A 9,659-nucleotide genomic window follows, 5' to 3' on the forward strand; every position below is an offset into this window, starting at 1 on the left:
AGCATTTCTCTTGACCTATTCGCACAAGAAAACAGTGACTCTTTCATTGCAACATTCAAGCCAGAGATGAGAATTTTATTTGAAGATGACAACTGGTGGTTAATGGTATTCTTTTTGTACTTACTCGCTCTTCCAGATGAACGACAGAGAATAATCGGTATTCTGAAGATGGGTTCACAACAGGCGAGCTTGCAACCCGTACTGTGTTTTTTTAATTCAAAAAGGACATTCCTGAGGGTAAATGTGATCAGGTTTATGCGTCAAACAAAACTGTCTGTGTGGGAGGCTTTTGCTTTGTAGCCTAAATGGTTAACTCAGGCATGTCTACACATAAAACAGCTGAATGATAATTAAGAACTGTCAGTGAGTACCACCACACTAGATATTATCAGTGTTTACCCGCAGTATCTGCTCATATTTACAAATCACTTTATAATGTTCATGAAAGTATCTTACCTCAATTATTTATTTGTAACTAGTCATATAGCATGGGTGGATAATGGTTTTTTTAATTGCTGGTTACATCTCCCAAAGCAAAACCAACCTTGTAATTAATTTAGAGCTGTTTTTTCTTAAAGAATTATTAAACATCAAAATCACTTCTTTTTTTACCTATGCAAAGACAGCCAAAAAGTACATGTCTTACAAAAATACTTTAAAATATGTTTTATTTCCACATTGTGGCCAGTTAAGAGAGGAAACAAAGAGGATGAGAAGAAAGAATAGATGGGAACAAAGGATGGGAAATAGAGACAGAGAGGTGAGTAGATGGAAAAAGAGAAAGAAAAGCATGAATGACAGAGGAGGAGCATGAGAAAAAAAGAGCAGGGGAAAGGATGAGAAAGAAAAATGGAGGAAAAAAGGAGTAGCAGATTGCTTTCTTGAGCGGAGTGGGGGACATTTGGACAAAGTGAAGAACAGCATCCACCATCAGGGAAGGGAATGGGGGGAAAGGTTTTCTCTCCTATCACAGCCATTATGATCAGAGCAATGCTAAGATTGAATGAGATCAGGTCCAAGGTAGGTCTAGCAACAGGATGAGGTTTCCCACACTTGCTGTGGACTCTACGAAGAGCCATGTCTCTTTAGTCACTTAAATGATTCCTCACAATGATTCCTTCTTTATGAATTTCCTAGGTTCTTAGATTCTTTTTTAAAAATTGACATATAATTTAAATACCATCAAATTCACTTTTTAAAAGTATATATTTCAGGGTTTTTGGTAAATTCACAAGGTTATACATTCATCACCACTACTTAATTCAAAAATATTCATCACTCCTAAAAGAAACTGCATGAAAACTAACAGTAAGTCCTCATTCCCTCCTCCTACCAACCTCTGGAAACCAAAAATCTCCTTTATGTCTCTAGCAATTGGCATATCCTAGAAATTTCGTATAAAGGGAATCACATCATATGTGGCCTTTTGTGTGTGCCTTCTTTTACTTAGCATGTTTTTAAGGTTCATCCATGTCATAGCAGTATTCTTCACTCCTTTTCATAGTTGAAAAATATTTCACTGTATGGATATATCACATTTTCTTTATCCATTTATTAGTTGATGGACATTCTAATTGTTTCTAGTTCTTAGCTATTATGAATAATATTGTTCTGAACGTTCCTGTACAAGTTTTTGTGTGAATATATGTTTTCAATTTTCTTGACTATATGCCTACAATGGAATTGCCAGACGTTATGGTAACTCTATGTTTAAAATTTTGAAGAATTACAAGAATTTTTAACAGAATAAAGATCACCATTTTATTCACACCAGCAATCTTGGAGTGTTCCAAATTCTTCACAACCTTCCCAACACTTGTTATTGTCCACCTTTTTGATTAAAGTGATCCTAGTGGGTGAGAAATTGCTCTCACTGTGATTTTGATTTGCATTTCTCTAATGACTAATGATGGTGAGCATCCTTTCATGTGCCTATTGGTCATTTGTTTATCTTCTTTGGAGAATTATCTAATCAAAACCTTTGCCCAATTTTTAATTGGGCTGCATTTTATTATTGAGCTATAAATATGCTTCATATATTCTGGATACCAGACCCTTATCAGATATATGATTTGCAAATATTTTCTCCCATTTGGTGGGTTTCTTTTCACTTTCTTGATGCATAAAAGTTTTAAATTTTTATAAAGTCCAGTTTATGTTTTCTCTGGCGGATTATGCTTTAGGTGTCATATCTAAGAAACCATTGCCTAATCCAAGGTCATGAAGATATACACATAGGCTTACTCTAATAAGGGTTTTATAGATTTAACTCTTACATATTTAGGTCTTTGATCCATTTTTTGGGTTAAATTTTGTATATGTTATGAGGTAGGTGACCAACTTCATTATTTTGCATGTGAATACCAGTTGACCTAGCACTATTTGCTGGACTATTCTTTCCACATTGATTTTTCCTGGCACTCTAGATATTTGTCCATTTCATCTAGGTTATCTTATTTGTTAGTATACAATTGTTTATAATAATCCCTTATAGTCCTTTTTATTTCTGTTGGGTTGGTAATAGTATCACCTCTTTCATTCTTGGTTTTAGTACTCTGAGTCCTCTTCCTTTCTTTGTAAACCTAGCTAAATATTGTCAATTATTTTGGTGCTTTCAAAGAACCACAGTTTGGGTGTTTTTATTTTCTCTATTGTTCTTCTATTCCCTATTTCATTTGTTTCTGCTGTAATCTTCATTATTTCCTTCCTTCTGCTTGCTTTGGGTTAAGTTTGTTCTTTCTTTCCCTAGTTTCTTAAGGTGAAAGGGTAGGTTATTGATTTGAGAGCTTTTTTCTTTTTATATAGGCATTTAGAACTATAAAGTGAGCATTGCTTTCATTGTATCCCATAAGTTATGCTATATGTTGTGCTTTTGTTTTCATTCATCTAAAAGTATTCCTAAGGTCATGTGATTTCTTCTTTGACCCATTAGTTGTTTATGAGTGTGTCATGTAATTTCCAGTATTTATGAATTTCCCCGAGTTTCTTCTGTTATTGATTTCTAACTTCATTTTTTTTTATGGTCAGAAAACATACTTTGTATGACTTCAATCTTTTTAAATTTTTTAAGACTTCTTTTATAAGGCTTAATATATGGTCCATTCTGAAGAATACTCCAAGTTCACTTGAGAAGAATGTGTATTTAGCATTTGTTGGGTGTTCTATAGATGTTTGTTATGTCAGGTTGGTTTGTAGTGTTGTTCAAATCTTCTTTCTCCATGGTAATCTTCTGTCCAGCTGTTCTATTCATTATTAAAGTAGAGTATTGGTGTGTCCAGTTATTACTCTTGAATTTTCTACTTCTCCCTTAAATTCTGACGTTTTTGCTTCATGAATTTGAGGGCTCTGTTGTCAGGTACATATAAGTTTATAATTGTTATATCTTCCAGATGCATTGACCAATTTATCATTACAAAATGTGTTGTTTTTTTTGTCTAGTAAAAATTTTATCTTAAAGTTTATTTGGTCTGATATTAATATAGCCAGTCCAGCTCTCTTTTGATTGCCGTTTGAATGGTATATGTTTTTCTATCATTTTACTTTTAACCTATTTGTCTTGAATCTAAAGTATGTTGCTTGTAGACAGCATATATTTGAATCATTTAAAAAATCCATTCTACAAATCTTTGCCTATTAATTGGGGTGTTTAATCACTTATATTTAATGTAATTACTGATAAAGTAGAATTTCCTTTGCTATTTACATTTTGCTATTTGTTTTCTACATGTCTTATGTCTTTATCTCTTCTTTTTCCATTATTGCCTCCTTTTGTGTTAAAGTCCAGTTCTCCACTATTAGTAATGTTAATTCTGATCATTTGACAACTAAGAAATATCAACCACTCTGAGGTTGCCCAGGTGACTTTAAATCTCACTTGAGATATTGATTGTTCTTCACTATTCCAATAAAACCAAATCATGAGAAAGATTTCATGATATAGTTTAGGGTTTAGTCACCACTTGCTAGAAGAATTCAACATATTATCAATGACAATATAAAATATTTTGAAAAGTTTTATTTTGTGTCTTAACTCCTTTCAATATTCATTCACACACAAGATGCTAAGTGCCAACTTAATTCTAGGCAATGACGTAGACACGGGGAAAACAACAGTGAATAAGATAGACAAGGTCCCTGTCCTCATGAAGCTTAAGTTCTAGTGGAAGAGACAGTCAATGAATAGATGAACAAGTATATTCTAAAATACACAGCAAGATAAGAGCTAGGAATAAAATACAGTATGGGAAAGATGTAGAGATGCATAGTGGAGGGGATATTTTAGATTGGAGGATTCTGAGAAGTGCTCTCTGAGAAAGTGACTTTTGAACAAACACCTAAATGAAGAGAGGGTTCAAATCATAAAGTTCTGTTGGGGTAGTGTTTGAGGTAGAGAAAATAGCTGCAAAGACCCTCAAGCAGAAGCGTGCTTGGCACGGTTGAGGAGCAACAAAGATTCCCATGTGGCTGAAGAGAAATAAGCAGGAGAAAGACTGGTGAAAAATGAAGCAAGTTAGGTAGCCAGTGTTCATATATGCATGATCTCATAGGCCTTATTCTAAGCCAGTAGAGGGTTGTGAGCAAAAGAATGGTATTGTTAGTTTTCATTTTTAAAGGATCACTCTGGCTACTGCATGGAGAATAAACTGTTGTAGGACATGAGTGAAGTTGAAAGACCAATGTAGTGGACACTCTTTAAGTTGATTTCTAATAAGCTATACCCTCGTATTGGTACTCTCCCTGAATTCAGGCAGAACCTATGACTTACTTCTAAAGAACAGAATATTGCAAAGGTGATGGGATTCAATGTCACGGTTATGTTGCATTACATAAGACTTCATCTTAGCAGACTGGAATGTGAGACATTCTCTTGATTCTGTTGAAGAAGCAAACCATCTATGGCCTAGGAGTGGGCCATGTGTCAGAGACCTCTAGGACCTATGGGCAAGGCAGTCCCCAGCCAAGAGCTGGTAAGAAGCTGAGCCCTAAGTTCTATAACCACAAGACACTGAATTTTGCCAACTATTTGAGTTAACTAGGAGGTGGATCCTTCCTTAGTTGAACCTCCAGATGAGAATGCAGCCTGCCAACATCTTGATTACAGACTGTCAGATGCTGAGCAGGGTCAGTTAAGCTATTTCCAGACTCCTTCCGGATCCATGGAAACTGTGAGATAATTAATGTGCATGGTTTTAAATTGTGAGACAATACATGTGCATGGTTTGTGGTAATTTGTTACACAGCAACAGAAAAACAACACAACCAACTCAAATGTTTTTGTAGTAGTCCAGGCAAGAGATGATAGCTAGTAGAAATGGAGATGGGGAGAAGTGGTCTTTGGGATTTGGGATGTGTTTTGAACATAGAGATTTTGCCAATAACATTTGCCAGCAGCTTGGATATGGTATATGTGAGAATGGAGGAGCCCAAGATGACTCCAAGGATGGCTCCATAAATAAAAATATCCCACTTACAAAAATCAATTGATTTATATTTTGGGCATCTTATAAATAAAATCTGCTCAACCCCCATTGGCATGATGTAGCACTTCTTCCAGGAATGCATTTGACCCTTTTCTAAGCCAGGCTAGTTTTGCTCATGCTTCACGTTTCAAGTGAAATGTGTCCCTTCTGTGAAAGCTCCATCATGTAGGATAGTAGCTTAAATTTTTGCTCCCTGTCTTAGTCAGTTTGGGCTGCTATAATCGAATCCCATGGCATGGTGTCTTATAAACAACAGAAATCTATTTCTCACAGTCTAGAGGCTGGGAACTCCAAGGCACTGGCAGATTCAGTGTCTGGTTCACATATAGCTGTCTTCTTGCTGTGTCCTCTCATGGCAGGAGGGGCAAAAGAGCTCTGTGGGGTCTTTTTTATGAGGGCACTAATCCTGTTCACGAGGACTCTGTCTTCATGACCTAATCACTTCCCAAACACCCCACCCCCAAAACACCACCACATTGGGGATTCAGTTTCTACCTATGAATTCTGGGGACACAAACATTCAGTCTACAGCACTCCCCTAGCACATTGCTCAGAAATTTCTTTACAATATTTGTCTCACGAACTGTAACTTATGTTTGTGCCTCTGTCTCCTACACAAGGCAGATGGTTTTTTTTTTTTGCGGTACGTGGGCCTCTCACTGTTGTGGCCTCTCCCGTTGCGGAGCACAGGCTCCGGACGCGCAGGATCAGCGGCCATGGCTCACGGGCCCAGCCGCTCCGCGGCATGTGGGATCTTCCCGGGCCGGGGCACGATCCCGTGTCCCCTGCATCGGCAGGCGGACTCTCAACCACTGCGCCACCAGGGAAGCCCAAGGCAGATGGTTTTCATCTTTATATTCCAAAAGCCTAGAACAGAGTCTGGGACATCTAGAAAATATTCAAAAGTTTGGTGAATGAATAATTGCAGTTATTCAGAAAATATCTGAAATCATCAGATTCAACTGTATTTTACCTGATTCTGTCCTCCCATATCAACATAGTTCATCTCACTATATGATCAACTAAAGCAGAAAAGATGTGTACTCATATATTATCTGTATATGTGAGTGTATATAATAAATAGACTGTACTGTAATCATTTGACATTGTTAACTCCATAAATAACATTATTACTCATGTTATATATACTGTGTGTATGTGTGCATGTGCTTGTTTACATGTGTTTTGTGTGTGTGAGAGAGACAGACAGACAGACAGAGAGATAAAGGATTCTTATAAGCTGAAAAAACATGTTTAATACAGTTTAAATTGCAGATCCAGCATTTACCTTCTTGATCTATTGTTTCCTAGTCTTGTAAAAGGATAAAAGTGAAATTTTGAAAAGACTTTTGAGACTGATACTTCAACTATTCAAGAATGTGCAAAAGGGATAAGATAGATGCTAAGTCTCTTTAAAAAAGGAAAGGAATGTTCCAATATAAAAAATATGGTATTTGTGGGCTATGGTTTGTTCAAACACACTGGGGTAAATTTCCAGGCTTCAGTCCAATTGTATGATGCATTCAGAATCTCTGTGCCTACTCATAGAAATGTCTCGGATAAAAGACTTTGAAAATTGTTTAGGGACTTTAACTGTTCTGAGCACAGATATGTTGGCCATTTCATTTTGGGACCAGAGGTTCAATATGGAACCTGATAGGCCAGTGATCATAGTTTCTGTAATTCCAGAAAACACACACACACACACACACACACACACGTACACATGCACACACACCCTTCCTAAGAGGGCAAGTGACCTCAAAGGATTGGAGGAGCCTCTCTGAGTCAGTTCACCATTTGCCTTAAAGTGTTCATTTTCCTACTCATCATTCTGGGACACCCAAACTCTCCAATAAATCACAAATACACACTTGCTGTCACTCGGGAAAATTTTTGGCAACAAGACTTATGATCTGGAGCTATGCTGGAATTTCTGTCTCTCCAATTAAAAATGATGTTCAACACTATAGTATATTCAGAAGTTGAAATACAATGTTGTACAAGTGAAATCAATATAATGTTATAAAACAGGGTTACCTCAATTTAAAAAAAATGATGCTCAAAGCAACCCATTACTTCGGTTAGAGTAATTCACAGTTTGGAACCAAAGCAGAAATGCCAAGCTCAGAAGAAAGCCAGATCTGAACACAACTGAAAGGATTTTCCATAGACAAAATCAAGAAACAGAACAAACTTGGCTGTTCAAAATATTACTTAATCCTAACTTAGTTCTCAGACAAGGATGGAATATCAATTGATAATGATAGATATACTTTTACCAGTATGGGTTGAAGCTATCTAGGAGACACCACCAAATGGTCAGTCTCAAAATTTGATCTATGTTACCTTGTAAACATTCAAACAACAGTCATTGCTGAAAATGTATAAGAATTGGAATCTATTTTTGGAAAGCATATTTAGTATATTCACTAAGCCCCTCACGGCTCTATCAGTGACTCTGCTAAGGGAGGGTACCATTCAGAGCCATGCAGAATGGCATTTAAAATGCACATGCTTGTGAAATGGGGAAAAAAATCAATAGGTAAAGAAATATTTGTTCTGTGGTTACAAAACCATATTTCAGAGCCAGGAAATATGCATAAGAATTTTCTTTTGGAGAAAATTGTGTAATTTCCAGATGAAAGTTTAAAAATTAAAAAACAACAACAAAATATCCAGCAATGTAAATTAGTAACACAACATGGTTCAAGCAAGTGAACTATGCTAAATTCTGCACAGAAGTTTCCATGATGTTCATACACAGAAAGAAAATATTTTGGAAATTATTTTCATGTTGATCTTCTAGACAGGAAACCAAACCTATATGGCCCTAACACTTTGTTTGCATTTAATAACCATTAAACTTAAAATTATTATGTTTTTAAATTTCCCAGCAAACCAATTTTCTAACTTAGTCTTTTTCCAGATTTAATAATTTTTAGACATAAGATTTGAGGTTTCCTGTCCTTGAGTGTTCATGAGATGATTTCTTGTTGCCTGTGTGAGAGCCAACTTAAGTGGATTTATGTTACTTAGAATGAAATAACTATTTAACTTTAGTAACTCTGGGGTTAAAGGATGCAACGTTTTGGCAGGAGTTCGGTCATGTATTCTTTTGGCTGGGTAACCTAGATTCCATTTTACTTAGGGAAATTCTTTAGAGATACATAGTTTTACATCTTCAGAGTAAAACAAAGTTTTATTTCTTTAGTTACTTCATTAATTCTACTTTGTTTTATACTCAGCTTGCTACTCCATCCTTTGTTCTAGTGTCACTGAAATATCATGACCAACTTTTTTTTCTTCACATTTTAAGTTTAAGATAAGCAGAATGGGGTGATGGAAAGAACAATGGATTTGAACTCAGAAGATCTAGGTTTGAATCTTGCACTAACTGGGTGATGTCATGCCTTTGTTTTCTCAGCTGTAAAATGGGGATTATCTTCTTACCAAGACATGGTGAAGAATCTAATATGTATAGTATACATATATAATAGATTATATATATATTCTCACTAATATATAGTGAGAATTTAATGACTTCTATATAAAGATGGTGGATTGAACACAGTCCTCTTAAAATCTGACTGCAGCATCAATAAAAGTAAAATTATAATGATGGAGCAGAAAAGGAAATTAAAAAACAGAATTTTGGAGACACGAAGACAAATAGTCAAGTGGCAATCAAATTGGAAAACTCAAGAAAGCTGAATCTTAAGCCAACAGTGGAGAAAGCTAGCTTAAGATTCATCAAAATGTCCAAGAATTGATGAAACCCTCTGAAAGTGGGAGGTGAAGAGAATGCTGATACAAGGAGACTGGTTGAAGGATGTGTGAAAAGTGGTTGGGTTCCTATATCCCCTCTCCCACGCCATGTACTTGGGCAAGATGCCCTTCTCCCATCCTGGCAGAAGTCTGGAAGTTTATTCTCTGGAAAAGGTAAAATGCAGGGTCTCTTTATCTGAGTATTAGGCACAGTTCAGCAGAGAGGATCCATGACAAAAAAAAAAAAAAAAAAAAAAAGATTAAATGAAGGAATTCACAGTATTCTAAGATGCTCTCCACCTACGTGTCCAGCCCTCTACCCTGGGAACATTGGCAATCAGATCTATACCTGCCTCTGGACAGGAGATTGAAAGAGCCTGTATTGGAGAACTCTGACCAACTTAACAGAAA

This window comes from Pseudorca crassidens, chromosome 10 (assembly GCF_039906515.1).
Source record: "Pseudorca crassidens isolate mPseCra1 chromosome 10, mPseCra1.hap1, whole genome shotgun sequence".
NCBI lineage: Eukaryota > Metazoa > Chordata > Mammalia > Artiodactyla > Delphinidae > Pseudorca > Pseudorca crassidens.